Genomic DNA, 24,205 nt, shown 5'->3' with positions numbered 1-24,205 from the left:
GCGTAGGAGATCACGCTCGTTCGCCAGAACAGCTGCTTCAGCTGGGAGATTGGGACGTATGTCTCGTATCCTTCCAGCGGGTATGAAGCGAGCCGCGGTGGCTGTGATTACCTCGCGCAATGCGCGTTGGCCTTGCGCGCACATCGGTGGGAGGGGGGGAGAGCGGCGAAGATGTCTTTAGTAAATTCCGCGAATCTGGTCCAATCAGCTTTGTTGAAGTTAATATATGACCGGTGATCCTCGGAAACAAAGTCGGCAGGTTTTTCGATCGAGATGATAATGGGCAAGTGGTCTGATGCAAGCGATAGCATAGGTCACCAGGTTATGCTATTTATCAGACCTGCGCTAGCAATTGTGATGTCAGACGGGCTGCTGTAATTGCCCACTATCCTGGTGGGGGCGTCGTCGTTTACAGTGCTGAATGTCGAGAGAACGTCCATGAGAAATTTCAAAAAAGCAAAAAAATGTGATATTTCTATTATAAAAATACAAAATTATTAAAATTTGGGATAAATAATAAACCAAAAAACAAACACCCATACCGCCTGTATCTCATTTACGACTTGATAAAACTCGACTGTACCAGGGTCCATGCCTCGCCACCCACCTTATTTAGATCCGACATATATTATTGAGGCCGAATTAAAACCACGCCCTCGTTTTATATATTATGTTAACACAAATTTCCCTCCATTGCTATAAACTATAACTCTCATTATCTAGGAGTGTGTTTGTTTCCAAAAATTAACAACCAGACCGAATTAGATTTTACCTAAAATTTACTACTGACACCAGTATGTGTGTCTGTCTGGTTCACCCTCGATCGAAAATAGGTGATTCTTATTTTCGGCGGCAGTATCGGAATCATTTTTAATGCACACAATTTCTTCAGCCATGCAATTGCCGGCAAATTGACATTCTGTAGTTTCTAGAAAATTAGACGACCCTATAGGTTTCGGTTTTCTTTGAGCAACGAAGCAGGAACTGCTTGCGGAGTGTTTCACTTTGCTCCTTAACCGGGAGCATGGTAGTCTCGTTATGGAGGAGTTCCAGGGAAGACATCAGAAAGTATCTCGTGGCTGTTCTGATGCGAGTATTCAATGCTTAATTAAGTAAATAAAGATAAACTTGGTGTGTAAGAGAATCAGAAAATCTTTTGTACCATAAGACGCCAGCCAGACAGATTCGTGCGAATTAAAGGAATCATAGCCACGGAAGCGTGAAGTATCGAATAAATCCTCTCTTAAATCCTGAAAAAAGGTTTATCCCATAAATTAAAGAACTATTTATTTTGATATGTTTACATGTGGAGAACCCGATTTTATTTTTTTTTCTGAAGTACACAAGTATGAATTTAAATAATATTAATAGCAATAGGCATATAAATGTTTTTTTTTTTTATTTTACGTTATAATTACTTTTAGCTTACTCTACTTTCCATTTCAACAGTTTTCGGTAGGAGAAAAGATACATTTAAATGTTTAGTTAATAAAGGTTTTTATAACATTTTGCTTCTAACATTCACTTAGAACTGTGTTAGAAAAGACTTATAATACGTTTACATATATGTAAGTAGGTGATCTACTTTTTCGTGCTTAACTCCCAATCCGTAATTAAAAACCGAGATTTCCCATATGTTGCCGACTTAAGCAACCCGTAAAAATTTACGAAATAGAGCAACTCTGCGCGAAATTATCACTGGTCATTATAACTAAGCTTTACTCTTTTATATCGCTCATTTCATTTTTATCTGTGCACGCGGACACATATAAGGTTTAATTGAAAGAAATAAAGAATAAGAGAGGAAAACTAAGGTAAATAAAAACTGAAATATAATTAAATTATGAATTGTAAAAAATATGTAAAAACTAAAAGAATGAAATAAATAAATACATTTACAGGTTTTTTAAAGCATCCATGAAAGAAGCTATTAAAAATTAGAATTCTCTTTTCTTTGCAACAAAATCTTAAAAAAACCTTATTAAATGATGGCGGAATTAAACGGTGCTCCAGCAACGCTAAACACAATGGCTGAAGAAGTTGTAGTGCAAAATGGTTGTGAGTATAACCTCACTAATCCTGCACCGCCTTTAGATCAGAATTTACAAATAAATCTAGATGGCGACGGTAGTAGTCTCAGCGCACCACACGAATTGATAATCCATAGCAGAAAAAAACAGCTCCGTTTACAGCAACTAGAAGAGACCATGCGTTTAAGAGAAGAGTATTTGCGGGAAAAATTTCGCATTTTAAACGCAGAAGATGCAGACGAGGAAGTAGATATTGTCAACGAAGGCCCATGTGTTATTGGCCCCACCAAAATGTGTGGAACTAATGTGAGCGGTAACACAGCATTTTCTCCTACTCCAATGCAGCCTGTACAAAATAACAGAACCAACATATGTCCAGCGCGTGAGGTACCGGTACATACAGTTATGCAGTCACCACGTCAGCCGTCGACGCGGACTGCGGAAGAGCGTAGTCAGGCCTTACATGTAGACTGCAACGGTAATTCGGTTCACAGCACCAACAAGTACAGCACGTTCGCCAAATCAGGTATTCGCAACTCAATCAGCCGATACCTGTAATTTTACGACTTCGCAGTTTGCAGCGCGGCAATGCGTGCCAAAAGACTTGCCGGTATTTAACGGTGACCCACAAGAGTGGCATATTTTTGTTAGTGCATATGAACAGAGCACACAAATGGCTGGTTACTCTCATCATGAGAATTTAGTTCGCCTTCAAAAATGTATACGTGGTAAGGCTAGGGAGGTTGTGCGAAATTTACTGGTATTACCGGAGATGGTACCTGATATTATAAATACGCTCAGAACTAGAGCTAATAGGAAAAAGGTTAAACAACCTTTAGTTATTGGTTCAAACCAAAATAGTGAATTAAGTGTAGTTCCGAACATGAAGTGGCTGCACATATCGTCCTTCTCAAATACTGTGACAGCTGCCGATATTGTTGATTATGTTGCGAAACATGCAGAAATTGACCGCAAATTTCTGTCCTCCTATATGCTTATCAAAAAGGATACCCTCGTAAAGGATTTCAAGAAAATCAACTTTAAGCTAGGCGTATCTGAATTTTCCTATGATAAGCTTTTAAATGCGGATATATGGCCTACGAACGTAAAAATTCGGCCATTCACTTTTTTTCGAAAAGACGTCACTCCACCTCTAATTCCGTAACTTCTGCAGCTAACTCCATCGCTAGTAATAAGTTATTAAAATTGTATTTTCAAAATATATCTGGACTTCGGACTAAATGTTCCACGGTATATATGAAAAGTTCTTTCTTAGACTTTGATATTTTTGTATTCGTTGAATTTTGGCTGAATGAAAATTTCTTCGACTGCGAAATTTTTGACCTCAATTTGTACGATGTTTTCCGTAAAGACCGTGACCCTGTCAAATCTGGTTGTTCCAGAGGAGGTGGTGTTCTCATTGCTGTTCGGAGAAAATTTCGGGCATCATTGGTTACACTTACCAATTCTGACACACTCATCGATCAGCTTTGTGTACGTGTTTATGGCTCAGCTGGATCAGTTTATGTGTGTGCATCCTACATTCCGCCGAATAGTCCGGATCATTTATACTTTGCACATGCTGACAATGTTGTGTCATTAGCATCAAGCATAGCTGGTGACAGTCATCTTTGTGTCCTTGGTGATTTTAATTTATGTCGCCTGAATTGGTCCCCACTTAGAAACTCGGCTGCTTTTATGGCTTCTAATGTAAATTCTTCAGCCGAAATTCATGTCATTGATAGCTTTTTAAGCATTGATTTATCACAAATCAATGGTTTTTATAATAGCCTTAATAGAATCCTAGATCTAGTGTTCATTTCAAATAACATCAACTACACGTTGTCGGAAGGCATTGCTCCCATATCTTTAACTGATAAACATCATGTTCCTCTTTCTCTTGAGTTGGAATTTTTTTTCTGAGGTATCCGATGAGCCTAACATCAAATTTAACTACAACTTATGCGACTTCTCAATTTTTAACGAAATTTTATCAAGTATTGACTGGGATAATGCCTTCCACGACAATGATGTTACCTCTTGTTTTCATTTTTTTAAGACTAAGGTTTCTGAGCTGTGTTTGAAGCACATTCCTATTTATCATAAGAAAGTATATAAGACACCTTGGCATACCAAACGGCTTAGGCACCTAAAGAATGTAAAAAACAAATTCTCTAAACTGTATAAAAGGTCTGGAGACCCAATGCACTTCTCAAAATTTCAATGCCATTTAAAAGAGTTTAACTGTTTGAACAAGAAATATATATAGAAATTACATCTTGAATTTCGAAAATAATATTATTTCGGATTCGAAGGCTTTTTGGCAATTCATCAAATCAAAAAAGTCTTGCTCAATGGTGCCAAACAGTGTTTTTTATAATGGTAAATATGCAAATTCTGCCATAGAATCTGCCAATTTATTTGCTGACTTTTTTTGCTCTAATTTTGAACCCGACCTAGACTCCGATTCTAGTTTGCCCTCTAATAGTTTTTCACCTCTCAATTTTGGGACTTTGTGCCTATCTGTTACTGATGTCGTCAAGGGTATTACGAAGCTTAAGTCTACAACGAAAACTGACTCAGATGGCCTTTCGGGCATTTTGCTGAAGAATTGCTTGTGTCTCGCTGAGCCTCTTACAATTATATTCAATAAATCGTTGTTCACTGGTATCTTTGTTGACGACTGGAAATTTACTTCCATTACGCCTATATTTAAAAGTGGAAATAAAAACGATGTTAGCAATTACAGACCGATTTCGAAGCTTTCGTCTGTCTCAAAACTTTTTGAGATAACAGTAAATGATAAGTTATATTTTGCTGTCAAAGGCCTAATATCTACCAACCAACATGGTTTCGTCGCAAGTCGCTCCACTGTCACTAACTTGTCTATTTTCACTGATTACTGCATTTCAGCCTTCCAGAACAGATCTCAAGTTGATGCAATTTATACAGACTTCTCTAAAGCGTTTGACAAAGTTTCGCACCGAATACTCTTGTCAAAGCTTGCATCATTGGGTATACACTCCACGTTTTTGTCTTGGATCAAATCATATTTGTCCAACAGACACTGCGTTGTAGCCGTCGATAATACGACATCCCGTGCATTTATTGCATCCTCCGGTGTCCCACAGGGAAGTATTCTAGGACCCCTCCTCTTTATACTCTTTATTAACGATATTGGTTCTTGCTTTTCGTTTGCAGAACACTTGTTGTATGCTGATGATCTTAAAATATTTGCGGTGATTAACAGTGTTAGGGACTCTGAAAAGTTGCAAACCCACTTGCACAATGTCCGGAACTGGTGCTATTTAAACCATCTGTCACTAAATATTAGTAAATGCTTTCACGTAAAATATGCTAAATCAAACAATACTTTGCATACTTCGTATAATATTGCTGGCTTACCTTTGCAATCCGTTGAGGAAATTAAAGACTTAGGCGTTATTTTCGACTCTAAGCTGAATTTCACCAGCCATGTTAACCACGTCATAAGACGATCATATGCGATGCTAGCATTCGTTCGCCGAAATTCTTCTGCATTTACCAACCCACACACTCTCAAAACATTGTATTGTGCTTTTGTTAGATCAAGATTAGAGTATGCCGCTATTATTTGGAGACCGTACCAAATAGGTCTGTCTAATCGGATTGAGAGAGTTCAGAAAGTCTTTCTTCGTTTTGCGCTCCGATCTTTAAACTTTTCTGAACCTATACCATCGTACCGCTCTCGATGTTTATTAATTGACTTAAAACCACTTGATAGCAGACGCTCTATTCTATCGTGCTCATTTATTATTCGTATTATTTCTGGATCTATTGACTGTCCTTCCCTTTTAAGTAAAATACAATTTAATATACCCAATATGAGGCTCCGACAGTACGAAACCTTTAAAATTGGCTTCTCGAGAACCAACTATGGGATGAATGCTCCGATTCCTAGGGCATGTTCAGATTTAAATATGTTTTTCAATTCTTCTGGTGCTGATTTTACATGGCCGTATGACATCTTAGTCAATCATCTTAAATCGTTCTCTTCTTAGTAATTAATAAACTATTGTACATTAGCTTAATATAGTCTGTAAGAATGTATCCATTCAAAGACAATAAATAAATAAAATAAAAAATAAAATAAATAAATGTATTTTGGACGCCCTGAGCAAATACTTATTAAGTACTTATTGATAGGGCGTGTCAATTACCATAGCCTAAGGGTAAACTTGATCTACTCATCGACTTTGCATTTGCTATCAAGAATATAGTAGCAATAATTCATGCAAGCAAACTAAGCGGTTACCTCAACAGCCCATTACTATTGCAGGAATTCGTTGAGAAGCTCTCTCAGGAGTCAAAACTTAACTGGGCGATTTATTCAACTGGCATGAATAACCCTTGCTGGAAGATTTTTCTACCTGGTTGCCCACATTGGCCGAAGCAGCTTGCCGTGTTACGAATCCAGCATCACTCTCAGAGAAACTTAACAAGCGTGAAGCTCATTTGCACACGCATAAATCTGATGCCGTTTTAAAACAATACGAAGAAGCAAAATCTATGCCCAGATGCGCAGTATGTAATAACCCGCATAAGGTTCCTCAGTGTGACCGGTTTAAAGCACTCACTATGAATGAGAGATGGGACTTTGTTAAGAGGAAACATCTATGCCACCAGTGTTTGGGAACACACTCTCGCCGCTGCTGGAGTTTTTTTTTTTTTTTTTTTTGGCGGTGAGGTTGGGTTAAAAATCCCTTCGCACCATATCGTAACCGTCGCTACTACGTGTGTGGTGAATCCACTAAAAATATCCCCCCTCTTCTCTTGGAGTTTTCCCTCCACCCCGGGACTGCTTCCGCATTGCTTCGAGGTAGAGGGCCAAGACGGCGTCCTAAGAAGGACACTTACTTACTCACCCTGCGTCCAGGGTCGCCTGTTTTGAGAAACCTATGCTCAATGCTCTTCACCATGACTTTCCATTTCTCGCTTCTTTTTTTTTTTTTGCCGCCGCTGGAGTAATAAGTCGTGTGGGGTGGATAGCTGTACAATACGTCACCACAGACTCCTTCACAATTCTGATGTTAACAAAAATAGTAAAGTTTCAACGATTCTGAATAATCACCTTTCGATTTCCAGCAACAACACCACATATTTTCGAATCTTGCCGATAGTTTTGTATGGAAGAAATAAAACAATATCCACATACGCGTTTATGGATGATGGATCTACACTGACACTTATAGATCAAACACTTGCAGATGAATTGGGTGAGGCTGACGTTCACGATCCTCTATGCATTCACTGGACTGGAGATATAAACCGATATGAAGCTGATTCGCAACGACTCGATTTACGAATTTCAGGTAATATTCAAGGTGCGAAAATATATCCACTCCGAGGGGTTTACACGGTTAGTAGCTTAAATATGTCATCATCAACATTGATTGCTGACCAATTGATAACAAAATATGCACATTTAAAAGGCATTCCCTTGCCTAACTTTATTGACATAGTTCTTAAACTATTTATTGGTGTAAATAACCCCAATTTGATAATGGCACAGAAGGTCCGTGAAGGTGGATGGCAAGATCCCGTAGGGGCGAAAACCAGATTAGGGTGGACAATTTTTGGTGGCGGTAATAATCAGAGTAAAGGTAACGGATTAAACTTACATAAATGCGACTGTGAGAGCGATAACAACTTGCATGAACTCGTAAAGTCTTTCATGTTGAATGAAAATATTGGAATTTCAGTGCCAAAGGTAAATCCAGTTTCAATGGAAGATCAACGAGCCATAGAAATTTTGGGTAGCTGCGAGTTGTATGAGGGTCAGTACACCGCGAGCTTGCTGTGGTCAAATGATAATATACGATTGCCAGACAGCTTGCCAACAGCTCTTAGTCGCTTTAAGTGTCTGGAACGTAAGTTATCTAGCAATCCTGAACTACAACGCAATATGCAGCAACAAATTGCCAACTTAATTAAGAAAAATTATACGACCAAGTTACCGAACGAAGCTATAAATGATCGTGGTGACAAAATTTGGTATTTGCCGGTATTTATTGTCCGCAATCCGCACAAGCCAAATAAAATTCGACTTGTGTGGGATGCAGCCGCTAAATCTAGAGATGTATCCCTAAACAATTTCTTACTGAAAGGGCCAGATATGTTAACTCCACTAGTAAATATATTATTCAACTTTTGGATGGGTAGAATCGCAATATGCGGTGATATCGAAGAAATGTTCCACCGCATTAAGTTACGACACCCAGACGCAGATGCTCAGCGTTTTCTCTGGCGTACTAACATGAATGATCCGATAAACGTTTACAGGCTCAACGTTTTAAGTTTTGGTGCTTCTTGCTCTCCATGTATAGCGCATTACGTGCGAAACCTAAATGCTTCGGTACACGCTGCTCAAAATTCTCAGGTAGCGTGTGCAATAAAGAATCACCATTACGTCGATGATTTTATTGATTCGACTCAAACCGTCGACGAAGATATCAAATTGGCAAAAAATGTATGAGATGTTCACTCTAAATGTGGTTTCAACATGCGTAATTAGTCAAGCAATTCGCCAGATGTTTTAGCAGCGCTTAATGGAGATGGGGAGCCACAACTTAAATCATTTGACTGCAGTAAGGATGTCACCCGTGGAGTTGCCTGATCTCCCATCGGGCGCGTCCCAGGTGGTGGATAGGGAGCCCTGGCATCACAAGAGTGGCCTTCCCTGATGGGGTGGGTTCAACACTCGTGTGATGACTCAAAGTTGGCATAGAATCAGGGTGCCATCCGCGAACCAAACTGGCTAGGGAGGAGTCCCGAAAAAAACCAAAAGGTAATGGAAAACAATGGTTCTATTACTCCAGGTGGAATCCACACAAGTGGCAATCCACCCGCTTCGGCGGCAGGGGCATGGATTCTGGAGGCCCCAACCATTACCCAAGTCTCTCAGCTCTACGAGCGAGAGCGCATCCTGGAGGAGACGGGGGTTGCTATCGCAATCTCCTCCCATGGCAGCCGGTTCTACGTTACCGGAATGACTCGGGTTTTTCCCGACCAAGGGCTGCCGCCCCAGTACACTAGCCCTGTCTAGTGTATCGTATATCACCTTACCCCTTACGTCACAGGAGCAAACCTGCTCCAAATACTTCTCCTCAGGGCTGGAGTCGAATCCAACCCTGGGCCAGAGGTATTCTACTGCTGCGTCTGCCATCAACGGCTCCACCCGAACTCCACCTCGGTTAGGTGCAATAAGTGCAACGGGTGGAGCCATCTTAAGACCTGCTCAGGCCTTAAGTCGCACAGGGAGTGGTCCACACGGTATGTGGCCACGTGTTGCTCCCGCCAACAGGCGACTGACGCCTCCACGGCTAAAACACCCCCTGATAGGCCGGCACTACCAACCGCGACCACAACCCACACCTCCACGGTGAGGAGCCTATCGGAGCAACACAACTCCCCTTCAACCCCTCCTATCCCTTCCTGCTCCAACCCCAGTGCGGGGACAAACCAGCAGCTCCTGGTCCCCCGTACAGTCTGTTCCGTGTGTCAGACCGTAATACCTCGGAATCTGGTATCAGTCCAATGCAATTCTTGCAGTGGCTGGTGCCATTTTCGGAGATGTTCCGGCCTGCGCACCACCCGTGAGTGGACAACTGCCTACGTTGCCCCCTGCTGCAGAGCTCTGCACCCACTACCTCCTCCGGAGGCGCGGCCGCCCACCACTATCAGGCCGCAACAACCACAGTGGATTGCACAGCAGGTCCAACGTAGTCAACCCCACGCGTCCCTCACCCACCGGATTACACTGACCTCACCGAGAAGCTTCAAGCTTCTCCAGTTTAACTGCAACGGACTTACGAGTAAGGTCGACGAGATAGTCGACTTTATGAACCGGCACAGTATCAAGATAGCTGCGGTCCAAGAAACAAAGTTGCACGCTCGGTCATCTCTGATCACCAGCGATGGCTACAACGTGCACAGACACGATCGCGAGCGAGACAACGGTGGTGGCCTAGCGTTTATAGTCCACCACACTGTGCAGTATCGTCTTATCGATGAAGGAATCGACCCCAGGGACAGCACCTTAGAATGTCAAGGTATAGCTGTCCGGTCAGGCGATTCCGAGCTCGAAATTTTTACATACATACATACCCCCTGTCACCTGCTGCCCGGCAGGATATCACCCTGATATAGGTGCGCTCATCAGAGGTGAAAACCGATTGGTTGTAGGTGACTTCAATGCGCATCACGATCTTTGGCATTCAAGCCTGCCAAATGATCGTAGGGGACAGCAATTGGCAGAGCAGATAGACGACTCGACATTCAGCACAGTGAACGACGACGCCCCCACCAGGGTAGTGGGCAATTGTAGCAGCTCGCCTGACCTAACAATAGCTAGCGCGGGTCTGATAAATAGCATAACGTGGCGACCTATGCTATCGCTTGCATCAGACCACTTGCCCATTATCGTCTCGATCGAGAGACCTGCCGATTTCGTTTCCGCGAATCACCGGTCCTATTTTAACTTTAAAAAAGCCAATTGGGCCGGCTTCACGGAATTCACCGAGGACACCTTCGCCGCTCTTCCCATCCCCACTGATGTGCGCGTCGGCGAACGCGCATTCCGCAAGGTGCTCACAGCTGCTGCGGCTCGCTTCATCCCAGCTGGATGTTATAAGGACATTCGTCCTCACTTCCCAGCAGAAGCAGCCAGTTTAGCAAACGAGCGTGACCACCTACGCCAGGCCGATCCCGGGGATCCCCGCATAAGGGATCTCAATTTGGAGATCCGGCAACTGGTAAATCAACATAAGCGGACTAAATGGGTTGAGCACCTGAAGTCTTGTAACCTCACCTCAGGAGTGGGTAAGCTCTGGTCCACCGTTAGGTCCCTGTCGAACCCGACGAAACACAACGACAAGGTGGCGATCACCTTCAACGGTTGTACTTCGTCGGACCCGAAGAGATGCGCGAGCTATTTTAGCCGGCTGTTTACACTGCATACTCCGGCCGACAGAACCAAACCTCGTGTTACCAGAAGGCTGCACAAACTGACGAACGACAGTGCGCCACTTACCTTCTCCGGTGATGAGGTTCAGGGGGCCATCAACAAGTCGAAATCATCGAAAGCCATCGGCCCTGACGGACTTAACGCGCTGATGCTGAAGCATCTGGGACCCCTGGGAGTAGGATACCTCACAAGGGTCTTCAATTTGTCTCTGGCCACTCTCATCATCCCTGACAAGTGGAAAGCAGGGAGAGTGGTCCCACTATTGAAACCTGGGAAACCCGCCAACCTAGGGGAGTCTTATCGGCCGATAACTCTCCTTTCCCCAGTAGTGAAGACACTTGAAGCCCTCCTACTCCCACTCTTCACGACACACCTGGCCCCAGCCCCACATCAGCACGGATTCCAACGAGTGCACAGCACCACCACAGCACTCACCGCCATAAACGCCCAGATAAATCGCGGGCTTAACCAAAACCGCCCCTGCGAGAGGACTGTTCTAGTAGCGTTGGACCTAAAGAAGGCTTTCGATACAGTCAGCCATTCCACGCTACTAGATGATATTTATCAGTCGACACTCCCGCCAGGGCTGAAGAGGTGGTCCGCGAACTACCTGAGCGGTCGTCACTCGTCAGTGATTTTTCGAGATCAAATGTCAAAGCAGAGGAAGATTAAGCAAGGCGTACCGCAGGGTGGTGTCCTTTCACCCTTGCTTTTTAACTTCTACATCTCGAAGCTCCCCCAACCACCAGAGGGAGTTTCCCTGATCTCATACGCTGACGATTGCACGATAATGGCGTCGGGGGCAATGACATCGATGACCTGTGTTCCAAAGTGAACAACTACCTCACCGACCTTTCTCGCTTTTTCACTGCGAGGAACCTCCAACTTTCCCCCACCAAGTCCACGGCGACCCTCTTCACCACCTGGACAAAGGAGGTCAAGCTGTCCCCTAAGGTAAAAGTCGACGACACACCAATTCCGACGGTGAATAACCCCAAAATTTTGGGTGTAACCTTTGACAGCTTGCTCTCCTTCTCTGCGCATACAACCGCAATTGCCACTAAAGTCCAAAATCGCAACAAGGTCCTCAAATCGCTGGGCGGCAGCACTTGGGGCAAGGGCAAAGAACTGTTGCTTTCGACATTTAAGGCAATTGGCCGGCCGGTTCTAAACTATGCTGCGCCTGTCTGGTCGCCTGGTACTAGTGATTCGCAGTGGATAAAGCTTCAGACATGTCAGAATACCGCCATTCGGACAGCGACCGGGTGCCTCCTGATGTCACCCATACAACACCTGCACAACGAGGCACAAATGCTCCCAGTAGCGGAGCACAACAAATTGCACAGCAAGCAGTTCCTGCTGGGGTGTTACCGTAGGTTTCACCCCTGCAGACACCTGCTTGAGCCTGAGCCGCCTCCCAGGCACGTCAGGAGACACCTCCTCGACTACGCTGACGAACTCCAGGACAAAACTGACCGAGATCTACTGGACAGGACAGTATTCAGACAGTCAATAAACGACATTCACCGGGAGACCGTTACCACCTTTATGAACTCCCGTCCCGTGAATGCCGTAATCGGAGTCCAACCACCACCCATTGCAGATGAAGAGCTCCAGCTTCCCCGTGAGACTCGTGTAACATTGGCACAATTACGTTCTGGATATTGTAGCAGGTTAAACTCCTACCTATCCAGAATCGACCCCGACATACCAAACACATGTCCGGCATGTGAAGGTACCCCGCACGACACTAACCACCTCTTCACATGCCCCCTTAATCAGACTCATCTAACCCCCCTCTCCCTCTGGACCCAACCTGTCGAAACAGCATGTTTCCTGGGCCTACCCCTAGATGAGCTAGACGAAGACGATAGATGATATACCTACACTGACAGGGCTAACTATGCTGTTAAAAACAACAACAACAACATCGCAATCTCCTCTCCTTCAGAGTCTGAAAAACGTTTCCCTGCTTCTGAGGGCCTGAGTTATGAGGTCTCTTCGGTGGCTGCACGACCTCCCAAAGAAGCAGGGAAATCGAAGAGCGCGGCAAGGAGGAAGAGAAGAAAGCAGCGGGCAAAGCTCATGCGGGAGAAATCCTCATGTGGCTCTGCCGGCCCTTTTGCGTCTGTGTCTTCCAAACGACCTCGGTCAGCGGAAGTGACACCCACGGAAGCTACCGAATCTACGGTGGGCACAGGCACTCCCAAGTTGTCTCGCTCTCGAGGCAAGCGGAGAAAGACGGTGGCTGAAAGCAGCACACCTCCCTGCCTTGCGGTTGCCGCCAATGGCCGAGCCACGACCCCCCAAGGTACGAGCGCGGTCTTGGCGCCAGTCAATGTGGCGGGAAAAGGTTCTACTGAGCCACGTCCCTATCGGCGCCTCGACAAAATGTCCAGCACAGCTGTCTGCCCGGCGAAATCTTCGTCAGTGGAGGATCGGGAGCTGGACCTTCGCCCAAGCACATCCAAGGGTGCGGCTAAGCCATCCTATAGCGAGAAGGCTGCTGGCCCACGACCTGTGGCTGTGATTGGAAAACTGGGGCCTGACCATCAGCTGACGGATGCAGAAATCAAATACTGAAAAAGCCAACTGATGCGTCGGGTTATTGCCTCCGGTCCGGAAGCCAACGCGAAGGGCTATGAGACAAAGGACGGCACCATAAAGGTGACGTGCGTGTCTCTGGCCAACTTCGAGTGGATCAGGACCGTGGTCAATAACGTGCCCCCCATGGGGACCACTCGCTTCGCAGTCTACAGCGAGGAGAGTGTACCCCTCAGGAAGGCCATCTGCTGGATTCCGGATCCAGACCTGTCTACGGCGGATGTCCTATCCTGTCTACGTGCCCAGAATCCGGGCATCAACACGAGGCTTTGGCGAGTCGTCTCGTACACCAAGAGTAAAAACCGGGACGGGAAGGAAGGGGCTACTCTTGTGGTGCGAGTGGACGAGGCCAGTGTTGATGTCATGGGCTCACGGTACGGGAACCGTCTGAGTCTCTTCTTTGGGACGGTCAGCTTTCATGTCTTTCCCAGATGATTGACTCGGACGATTCCTGTAGCTATCGTCCCTTGACGGTCACGCAAATTAACTTGTAGCATTCCAAAGCCGCTACTGCACTACTAAGTAGAAGGCTTTCCCAGCTGCACACATTACCCCACATAACAGCAGTGCAAGAGCCCTGGGTCTTTAGGGGCCGTCTCTGTGGCTTAAGTGCGCTGAAAGGGGCCACGTTATTATATGACAGGAGTTCTAGCAGACCTAGGACCGGTCTTATAGTATCATCCCATCTCACTGTGACGGGTCTTGAGCAATTCTGTTGCCAAGACCTGGTAGCGGCTGAGGTGTGTTATAGAGGTAGACGCGGATGGTCGAAGTTTGTGTTTGCATCTGCTTACTTTCCTTACGATGCTCTGGAAGGGACACCACCCGGGAAGGCCACTAGTCTCGTGAGGTTCTGTGAGCGGCGCAGTCTGGGCCTCATCCTATGTTGCGATGCTAATGCCCAGCATACAATCTGGGGCAGCAGCAAGTGCAATGGACGGGGCTCTCGACTATTCGAATTTATCGCGTCCTCCTGCCTAGACATACAAAACAAGGGCTCACAGCCAACGTTTGTAATCGAAAAAAGCCTCATTTAGGGAATTCTGCAGCGGTATTGAATCTCTGAGTGACACGGCGAAATTGGTTAGGATCCTGAAAAGGGACCCAACGGCAAAGCTGGGGTCACTTAGGAAATCTGATGGCTCCTTCACGGAGCGGAAAAGTGAGACACTCAGCTTGCTGATGGAGTCTCACTTTCCTGGTAATCAGATAAGCATCAGCCGGCAACAGCCCTTATTGATAGAGGCAGTTGTCAGAGCTGCTACACCTTCTCGGCATGACTGGTTCGTTGCCAGATCTGTGGTGAATGAGGCCGCCATTCGATTTGCCATCAAATCTTTTGGCGACTACAAGTCGCCCGGACCAGATGGCATATATCCTGCTATGCTGAAGGAGGGTGCAGAGTTCGTGACAGCAGCCCTGAAGAAAATCTTCTCGGCATGCCCGGCACTGGCTTACATACCACGCTCTTGGAGGATGGTGAGGGTCGCTTTCATCCCAAAGGTTGGAAAAGACGACTACACCAGCCCCAAAAGCTTTAGACCCATCAGCATGACCTCTTTCATGCTGAAAAGTCTCGAACGACTGGTAGAACTGCGCATACGTCAGAGGTCGCTGAAGGCTCACCCTCTGTCTCTATTTCAGCATGCCTATCAGAGTGGAAAATCCTGCGAGTCGGCACTGCAAAACCTTGTTGCTAGGGTAGAGCTGGCCATCGACAGGAGGGACTACGCTATGGGTATCTTTTTAGACATAGAGGGGGCGTTTGATAATGCCCCTTTTGATAGTATGTGTAACTCTGCTAGTAGGCACGGCGTAGACCGGGTGCTAGTAAATTGGATTCGTTCGATGCGGGCCCAAAGAATCGTTTCGGTGCAAGGAGAGGAAGATCTGCTGGTGTCATCTGGGGTTAACAGGGGCTGCCCCCAAGGCGGTGTGCTGTCTCCATTACTCTGGTCCATGGTAATCGATCCTCTACTCACCACCTTAAATGATTCGGGAGTCTACGCACAAGCATATGCGGACGATGTTGCTTGTTTGGTAACAGGCTCTTCGCTTATGAACATCTGCAGGAAAGTGCAGAAAACTCTGGATCGGATTGACACTTGGTGCTGTGCGAACGGGCTGCCGGCAAATCCCGCCAAGACTGGTATTGTCCTCTTTACCAGAAGGAGGAAGCTTGACGGACTCGTTCTGCCAAGGCTAAAAGGAGTCACAATCCAGCTATCCAAGGAAATTAAATATCTAGGAGTAATCCTCGATAGTAAGCTCCTATGGAAATCACACGTTGAGACAAAGGCATCCAAAGCGCTGGCAGCTTTCTGGCAGTGCAAAGGTGACTTTGGGAAAACGTGGGGTCTCTCTCCTAGCAAGGTCCTATGGATCTACACGGCTATGATAAGACCCATTATGACCTATGCATCAGTGGTCTGGATGAGTAGACTATCCCTAGCGGGAGTCAGGAGGACCTTATCGAGACTACAACGCACTGTGGCCATCTGTTGCACCGGAGCTTTTCCGACTACTTCAGGCCCGGCACTAGATGCTCTGATTGGTTTACCACCACTTGATGCTTTCATCCGAGGAGAGGCCCTGAATGCCATCTGCAGACTGAAACACAGTGGGAACTGGTACGGCCCTTGCCCGGCATTGGAACACAAAGAAGGCATGGACATAGATCCAACGATTCTCTCCATGCCCCTTGACTCAATGCCATCAAGAGTCGTACTTGAAAAGAGATACAGTGTAGTGCTACCAGAGGCTCAGTTGTGGGGAGACTCAGAAAATGAGCCCGGCAAACACTGTTTTCGCATTTTTACGGATGGCTCCAGGACCGAGCATGGCTTCGGCTCTGGGGTCTACGTGGAATCCAGCGGGACAAAACTGCACTTTGCTTTTGGAATGCATGCATCTGTGTTTCAAGCGGAGGTGTATGCAGTTCAAGAAGCCATGAACTTTGTTGTGGAAAAACGATGGAGAGGCAGATCTATATGTGTCTGCAGCGACAGCCAAGCAGCGCTTATGGCCTTAGACAGCCCTCAAACCACATCAGGGGTAGTGAAGTCCTGTAAGTCCAGGCTGAACTATGTCGGTAGACATAATAGCCTGATGCTAACATGGGTCCCGGGACACGTGGGTATCGCGGGTAACGAGACCTCTGACTCCTTAGCTAAGATGGGCTCTGAAGCCAACTTCTTTGGCGCAGAGCCCGCTTTGCCACTCCCCTCTGCGGCCATCACGGCCACGATTAGCAAATGGGTAACTACTACCCACAAGCGAGCTTGGCAGGCTGAGAGAGGCTGCAGATGGACAAAACTGATGTTACCTGCCATGTCCGATCGACTGTCGCAAACCCTTCTGTCATTAAGCAGAGGGGAGTGCAGACGGCTGGTTGGACTGATGACGGGCCACTTTCTGTGGGCAAAGCACATGGAAAGGTTGGGCATCTCAGACAGTGTACTCTGCCCAGCTTGTGAAGAGGAGGATGAGACGGCGGACCACTTCCTGTGTGTCTGCCCCGCCTTCGCCCGAATCAGGTTTGAGGTCTTTGGCACTGATGTGTTAAGAAGCGACCATCTTGGCTCCTTGGCACCACAAGATCTACTCAGATTTCTTCGGAGATCGGGTAGATTTAAAGAAAATTAAAAGGGAATCCAAGTGTAGTACAATGGACTCAATTAATGTCTGAGTGCTGCACTTGCTAGTTGTCCCGACAAAAAAAAAAAAAAGGATGTCATAAATTTCGAAAAAATACTTGGTATGTACTGGGAACCAAAATCCGATACATTCCGCTACGTGCTCAAATTTGTTCGGCTTAAGCGCAATGTATTCGCGGACAGAATAGACTGGGATCAACCGTTAAATTATGAACTTTCCCACAATACGCTGCACAATCGAAAGCAAAATTGCATTCGACTGTAAATTCGGTATACAACGAAAATTTCGATAGGCATGCTCCGCTCATAATACTAAATTGACATTCGATTCGATCTTCGACAACCAGCGAATATCGAAGATCGAGTCCAACTCATAATAGGGGCCAGTGTTTTTAAAAACTTTTCTTTTTCCGAATACTCATTTATGACTGAAGTTATTTCTCCATCGTGATCCTCGCTCTCTGGTTTAGACACCAAATCTTCTACCTCCGTGGAACATTCACTCACTACCCTGCCAATATTAACAAAATCCTATTCTGAGGAGGAAGAAAGAATCCGTAATCTCGCTGGCTTTTATTTATAGATTTATCAAACGAATCACTTATTTCCATATCCATGTATCCTATTATTTAAAAAGGTAAAAATTACCAAAAAAAAAACATTCCCACAACCTTTTTAGTTATACATACTGGCAGAAATCTGTTGCCAGAATGAAAAAAGGGCACGTGTTACACAACTTGTAAAATAAGCACTCACTATACTACTGAGAAAACATACATTGCGTGTACCGGTCTGAACGAGAAAAATCACGCGCCAACATAGGAAGTTTTTCTTCAAATAAACGTCTCTATAATTCCTCCAATTCAATGTTCCAAAAGATATTCAGCCCTATCATAGAATTCGTCGTGGAAAACCTTCGATATTTTCATATTTCGACAACAGCTCACTTCAATGTAAACAAAACAATTTAGCAAGTTTTTTGACAAGTTAGTTGAATTTTCAAATTAAATTGTATTCGTTGACATGTGCGGTTGTGTTGATGGAGGAGGAAAGTAAGAGAAGCAAACGGAGTCTCAAAATTGAGCGAATAATATTGTGGGATGCAAGCAACCCTCTCGATATGGACGAACCAATGTAAATGCTTGCCTTTTTGTTAAAGAAAAAGTTTACTTAAATACGGTTTAAAATAGCCTTATCAAAAATTACCGGTTAAATAAAGCTGCCTTTATATACGTTTTGTCTTTATTGAAGGCAGCGCTCAGCAAGATCATTATCCATGACCTCAGTTCTCCGGCTATCGTCTGTTTTACGGTTTCTTGCAGAAGGAGGCTATCAGCACGGAATTGGCAAATATTTCGAAGTGCCAATGGGGCAGTCGGCATTTAGCTATGTGCTAAAAGACGTATTGACGCCACTACAAACACGATTGTGTGCCAAGGGGGAAGTCTTAATATGAGTGCCAATGAAAAACGGCAAAGCAAGATGGAGTTCTATCAAATATATAGATGTCTTGCATCATTTTGTGTGTGGATGAGACGCACTTAAAAATTATTTCCCCAATAAAGAAAAATTCCTCTACTACAACCGGAAGGGCTACTACAGTATCAATGACATGATTGTAAGTATTGCTAATAAGTTATACTATAAATTTCTAATTAATTTACTTTCAGATATTTGACAATACCATAAAATGAGAATCTGCTACTTGAACCCGCAATATTCCGGGAGCAACCACCAACCTCATATATGGAATGTGAGCTATGGGAGATCCTTTTTTGAGAGGAAATATCTAGAAGGGGAACGAAATACTTGGATACTAGGTATGTCTGCACAATTTGAGTAATTTCCGTTACATAATTTAAAGTGTTATATTTGTTGCTCAGGATACGCTGGATACGCCTAGGAACTTTGGCTGATAATACGTTTTCGTCCAAATTTTAACACAAAACTTTTGTGGTCTTCAATGAAATATATTTATTATTTTTTTTTATAGACAACGCTTCTAGACTCTTATTTTCTACTTCTAACATTTGTTGCTGTTGTTTTTGATTTTAGGCCGCATTCAAGCACTCCATGTTTCTATGGTGGCTGCGCATTTCTTCCAGCTCGGCTGCTCTCAGGTCGCACATATTTTCAAGTGCCGAACACATTCGCTGCCTAGTCGAAGCGAGATTGTCTAGCTTCATATCTCGCTGAGCAAAATGCTGTACACTATTTGCCTGGAAGTCCTTTTGAGGCTCCAGCTGCTTTTTAATAACATCTGCAGCAGTTGTATCGACTCGCTTTTGGGCTGTTGGTGCACGTCTCGTGAAAAAATGACTGGAGTTACCCGACAGCATGGATACGTTCGGATCGGGTCCGCTATTCTCTGTTTCGGCAGCAGCTAGGTGCCTCTTCCTTTGAGCATTTGGAGAACATTTTACAGCTTTTTTATTTGTTCCCTTTTAAATTCTCTCTTTATTACTCGTTCTAATTTTTGTCCGTTAGTCTAACGTTTGTACAAAACTGTAAGATTTGACGTTACGAGTCTTGTTTTTGTTGTAGCAGTAACTTTGCCCTGTCAGTGTAGTGTAATCAACGGTCGTCTTCGTCTAGCTCATCTAACGGTAGGCCCAGGAAACTTGCTGTTTCGACAGGTTGGGTCCAGAGGGAGAGGGGTGTTAGATGAGTGGGTTTGATGGGGCATATGAAAAGGAGGTTAGTGTCCTGCGGGGTGTCTTCACATGCCGGACATATGTTTAGTATATCGGAGTCGATTCTGGATAAATAGGAGTTTAACCTGATACAGTATCAAGAACGTAATTGTGCCAAGGTTACGCGGGATTCTCGGGGAAGCTGGAGCTCTTCGTCGGCGATGGGTGGTGGTTGGACTCCGATTACGGCATTCGGGGGTCGGGAGCTTAAGAAGGTGATGAGAGTCTCCCGATGAATGTCGTTGATGGTCTGTCTATGCACTGTCCGATCCAGTAGCTGTCTGTCTGTTTTATCTTGGATCTCTTCCTTGTAGTTGAGGAAGTGCCCCCTGACATGCCTGGGAGCTGGCTCAGGCTCAAGCACATGTCTGCATGGGTGAGGCCTGCGGTAACACCCTAGCAGGAACTTACTGAGCAGTTTGTTATGCTCCTTCACAGGCAGCATATTGGCTTCGTCGTGTAGGTGTTGTATTGGGGACATCATGAGACATTCTGTCGCGGTCCGTATGGCGGTGTTTTGGCACGTCTGTAGCTTCGTTCACTGCGAATCACTAGTTCCAGGCGACCAGACAGGCGCAGCATAATTTAGAACCGGTCGTCCTATTGCCTTGAAAGTCGACAGCAAAATTTTCTAGTCTTTGCCCCAATTGCTGCCGGCAAGCGACTTGAGGACCTTGTTGCGATTCTGTACTTTAGTTGCAATAGCGGTTGTATGCGCTGAGAAGAAGAGCAAGCTGTCAAAGGTAACTCCCAATATTCTGGGGTTGTTCACCGTCGGAATTGGTGTGTCATCCACTTGCACCTTGAGTTGCAGCTTTATTTCTTTTGTCCAGGGGGTCGTCGTGGATTTAGTAGGGAAAGTTGTAAGTTCCTCGCAGTGAAGAAGCTAGAAAGGCAGGCGAGGTAGTCGTTTACCTTCGAGCAAAGGCCATCAATGTCATTGCCCGACGCCATTCTCGTACAGTCGTCGGCGTAGGAGACCAGGGAGACTCCCTCTGGTGGTTGGGGGAGTCTCGAGATGTAGAAGTTAAAATGCAAGGGTGAAAGGACACCACCCTGCGGAATTGCTTGATTTATTTTCCTCTGTTTGGATGTTTGGTCTCGCAATATCACCGACGAATGACGACCACTCAGGAAGTTCGCGGTCCACCCCTTCAGCCCTGGCGGGAGTGTCGACTGTAAAATGTCATCGATTAGCGTGGCGTGGCTGACTGTATCGAAAGCTTAAAAGTGGTGCACTGTTATATGTCGGTTTGTGCGGCCGTCTGGTGGCACTACGTTTAATCTGTCGGCCGAAGGATGCAGAATAAATTGCCGGCTGAAGTAACTCGCGCATCTCTTCGGATCCGACGAAGTACACCTGTTGAAGGTTATATCCTGCTTGTTGTACTTCGTCGGGTTCGACAGGGACCTCACGGTGGACCAGAGCTTGTTCACACCAGAGGGGAAGTTGCAGGACTTCAGATGCTCTTCCCATTTGTTCCGCTTATGTTGGGTTACCAGTTGTCGGATCTCCGAATTGAGATCCTTTATCTGAGGATCCCCGGGATCAGCCTGGCGTAGGAGATCACGCTCGTTCGCCAGAACAGCTGCTTCAGCTGGGAGATTGGGACGTATGTCTCGTATCCTTCCAGCGGGTATGAAGCGAGCCGCGGTGGCTGTGATTACCTCGCGCAATGCGCGTTGGCCTTGCGCGCACATCGGTGGGAGGGGGGGGGGGAGCGGCGAAGATGTCTTTAGTAAATTCCGCGAATCTGGTCCAATCAGCTTTGTTGAAGTTAATATATGACCGGTGATCCTCGGAAACAAAGTCGGCAGGTTCATCGATCGAGATGATAATGGGCAAGTGGTCTGATGCAAGCGATAGCATAGGTCACCAGGTTATGCTATTTATCAGACCTGCGCTAGCAATTGTGATGTCAGACGGGCTGCTGTAATTGCCCACTATCCTGGTGGGGGCGTCGTCGTTTACAGTGCTGAATGTCGAGAGAACGTCCATGAGAAATTTCAAAAAAGCAAAAAAATGTGATATTTCTATTATAAAAATACAAAATTATTAAAATTTGGGATAAATAATAAACCAAAAAACAAACACCCATACCGCCTGTATCTCATTTACGACTTGATAAAACTCGACTGTACCAAGGTCCATGCCTCGCTACCCACCTTATATAGATCCGACATATATTATTGAGGCCGAATTAAAACCACGCCCTCGTTTTATATGTTAACACAAATTTCCCTCCATTGCTATAAACTATAACTCTCATTATCTAGGAGTGTGTTTGTTTCCAAAAATTAACAACCAGACCGAATTAGATTTTACCTAAAATTTACTACTGACACCAGTATGTGTGTCTGTCTGCTTCACCCTCGATCGAAAATAGGTGATTCTTATTTTCGGCGGCAGTATCGGAATCATTTTTAATGCACACAATTTCTTCAGCCATGCAATTGCCGGCAAATTGACATTCTGTAGTTTCTAGAAAATTAGACGACCCTATAGGTTTCGGTTTTCTTTGAGCAACGAAGCAGGAACTGCTTGCGGAGTGTTTCACTTTGCTCCTTAACCGGGAGCATGGTAGTCTCGTTATGGAGGAGTTCCAGGGAAGACATCAGAAAGTATCTCGTGGCTGTTCTGATGCGAGTATTCAATGCTTAATTAAGTAAATAAAGATAAACTTGGTGTGTAAGAGAATCAGAAAATCTTTTGTACCATAAGACGCCAGCCAGACAGATTCGTGCGAATTAAAGGAATCATAGCCACGGAAGCGTGAAGTATCGAATAAATCCTCTCTTAAATCCTGAAAAAAGGTTTATCCCATAAATTAAAGAACTATTTATTTTGATATGTTTACATGTGGAGAACCCGATTTTATTTTTTTTTCTGAAGTACACAAGTATGAATTTAAATAATATTAATAGCAATAGGCATATAAATGTTTTTTTTTTTTTATTTTACGTTATAATTACTTTTAGCTTACTCTACTTTCCATTTCAACAGTTTTCGGTAGGAGAAAAGATACATTTAAATGTTTAGTTAATAAAGGTTTTTATAACATTTTGCTTCTAACATTCACTTAGAACTGTGTTAGAAAAGACTTGTAATACGTTTACATATATGTAAGTAGGTGATCTACTTTTTCGTGCTTAACTCCCATTCCGTAATTAAAAACCGAGATTTCCCATATGTTGCCGACTTAAGCAGCCCGTAAAAATTTACGAAATAGAGCAACTCTGCGCGAAATTAACACTTGTCATTATAACTAAGCTTTACTCTTTTATATCGCTCATTTCATTTTTATCTGTGCACGCGGACACATATAAGGTTTAATTGAAAGAAATAAAGAATAAGAGAGGAAAACTAAGGTAAATAAAAACTGAAATATAATTAAATTATGAATTGTAAAAAAATATGTAAAAACTAAAAGAATGAAATAAATAAATACATTTACAGGTTTTTTAAAGCATCCATGAAAGAAGCTATATTATTAAAAATTAGAATCCTCTTTTCTTTGCAACAAAATCTTAAAAAAACCTTATTAAATGATGGCGGAATTAAACGGTGCTCCAGCAACGCTAAATACAATGGCTGAAGAAGTTGTAGTGCAAAATGGTTGTGAGTATAACCTCACTAATCCTGCACCGCCTTTAGATCAAAATTTACAAATAAATCTAGATGGCGACGGTAGCAGTCTCAGCGCACCACAAGAATTGATAATCCATAGCAGAAAAAAACAGCTCCGTTTACAGCAACTAGAAGAGACCATGCGTTTAAGAGAAGAGTATTTGCGGGAAAAATTTCGCATTTTAAACGCAGAAGATGCAGACGAGGAAGTAGATATTGTCAACGAAGGCCCATGTGTTATTGGCCCCACCAAAATGTGTGGAACTAATGTGAGCGGTAACACAGCATTTTCTCCTACTCCAATGCAGCCTGTACAAAATAACAGAACCAACATATGTCCAGCGCGTGAGGTACCGGTACATACAGTTATGCAGTCACCACGTCAGCCGTCGACGCGGACTGCGGCAGAGCGTAGTCAGGCCTTACATGTAGACTGCAACGGTAATTCGGTTCACAGCACCAACAAGTACAGCACGTTCGCAACTCAATCAGCCGATACTTGTAATTTTACGACTTCGCAGTTTGCAGCGCGGCAATGCGTGCCAAAAGACTTGCCGGTATTTAGCGGTGACCCCCAAGAATGGCATATT

General features: G+C 44.7%; 1 long non-coding RNA gene across 1 annotated transcript; it reads left to right on the top strand.

Moving 5' to 3' along the window:
- Positions 1 to 18,633: 18,633 nt before the first annotated feature.
- LOC129250011 (uncharacterized) lies at positions 18,634 to 19,224 on the top strand. Its single transcript, XR_008582787.1, has 3 exons — positions 18,634 to 18,912; positions 18,965 to 19,114; positions 19,178 to 19,224. It is a non-coding gene; the product is annotated as an uncharacterized LOC129250011 (long non-coding RNA).
- Positions 19,225 to 24,205: the final 4,981 nt, after the last annotated feature.

This window comes from Anastrepha obliqua, chromosome 6 (assembly GCF_027943255.1).
Source record: "Anastrepha obliqua isolate idAnaObli1 chromosome 6, idAnaObli1_1.0, whole genome shotgun sequence".
Lineage (NCBI taxonomy): Eukaryota > Metazoa > Arthropoda > Insecta > Diptera > Tephritidae > Anastrepha > Anastrepha obliqua.
Note: the sequence above shows the minus strand (reverse complement) of the source record. Positions and strands in the feature narration are given on the sequence as shown.